This window comes from Neoarius graeffei, chromosome 10 (assembly GCF_027579695.1).
Source record: "Neoarius graeffei isolate fNeoGra1 chromosome 10, fNeoGra1.pri, whole genome shotgun sequence".
In the NCBI taxonomy this organism is placed as follows: domain Eukaryota; kingdom Metazoa; phylum Chordata; class Actinopteri; order Siluriformes; family Ariidae; genus Neoarius; species Neoarius graeffei.
The window spans coordinates 3,974,730-3,976,459 of record NC_083578.1 but is presented as its reverse complement, the minus strand read 5'-3'; positions in this window follow the sequence as shown (position 1 = coordinate 3,976,459).

Genomic DNA, 1,730 nt, shown 5'->3' with positions numbered 1-1,730 from the left:
AGCACCCGGAGGAAACCCACGCGGACACGGGGAGAACATGCAAACTCCGCACAGAAAGGCCCTCGCCGGCCACGGGGCTCGAACCCGGACCTTCTTGCTGTGAGGCGACAGCACTAACCACTACACCACCATGCCACCCTCTTTTTTTTTTAATTATTATTATTATTATTATTATTATTGTTATTAATTATGTATTTATTTATTTATTTATTTTAAAGAGGACAAACTTTTTATTCTGAACAATAAATTGAGAATTTTAGACACCTTGTACAGCACTGACAGTTAATTACAATTACAGTTTTATAGTGGAGTAGAAAGGAGCTCCATACTTAAGAGAATATGATAAAGCATTGACCTGATGGCTTTTGCCACCACAGAGAACCCTATCATAAGTGCAAGGCAACGTATCTCATAAACATTTGACCACCAGACAACAAAATTTGTATTTTTATTTCCATAAGATACATGGGTTTTTATCCAGTGCCTGTTTTTAATTTGCTTTTGAAAAAAAAATAATATGGGGTTATGTGTGGCATATCCAGGAGGAATCAGGCACGCTTAAAGTGGAAATTAACATTGGACCACATTCTTGACTGGAATAATAATATAAAACATTAAGATAAATGTTTGATTCCATCAACGTTATTATTTCATTCAAAATCTCACAAAAAGACAGGGATTCTCCTTGTTGTTGACAATCAGTGGAAGCTGCTATGATTGTTTATGTACCTGAATGGTGCACTGTGATTGGTTGAGTAGAGAAATTGCATTCTGTGGAAAATCAGTAGTGGTGTTCATCACAGTTTGGAAAGAAAGAGGATATACAATGCAGAGAAATGTGGCTGATATTGCATTTTGCATAAAATTGATTTTGGATATTTCAGTAGCGATCAAATGCCAAACTTCTTTTGGCATGAACATTTTTATTTATTTATTTATTTATTTATTTATTTTTATGGCACTTATCGCATTTTGGAACTAAACTCTTCAATTGTCTACCCAAAAGCATTCTTGGCTTTCACATCATTCAATTTTTTTTTTCATTTTTTTAATTTTAAATCTGTTTTGAAATAACATATTGTAAAGTGTTGTATTACATGTAAACAGGCAACAAATTTAGTAGCTTTATTTTATTTATTGATTGATTTAATTTAAACATAAAAACCTCATCCACATTGCTTTTATGACCAAGTGCTTAAACTCCTAAATATATCAATGAGTGAAAACCTGGTTAGTTGATAAATTTTCAAATAAAATAACTGATATTTTATAATAATGATCTGGGGGTTTTTTTCAGGAAAAAGAAAGGAACGATAGTAAACATTTTACTATTTATATAAAACTTGTCTCATCTCATCTCATTATCTCTAGCCGCTTTATCCTTCTACAGGGTCGCAGGCAAGCTGGAGCCTATCCCAGCTGACTACGGGCGAAAGGCGGGGTTCACCCTGGACAAGTTGCCAGGTCATCACAGGGCTGACACATAGACACAGACAGCCATTCACACTCACATTCACACCTACGGTCAATTTAGAGTCACCAGTTAACCTAACCTGCATGTCTTTGGACTGTGGGGGAAACCGGAGCACCCAGAGGAAACCCACGCGGACACGGGGAGAACATGCAAACTCCACACAGAAAGGCCCTCGCCGGCCACTGGGCTCGAACCCAGGACCTTCTTGCTGTGAGGCGACAGCGCTAACCACTACACCACCGTGCCGCCCTATAAA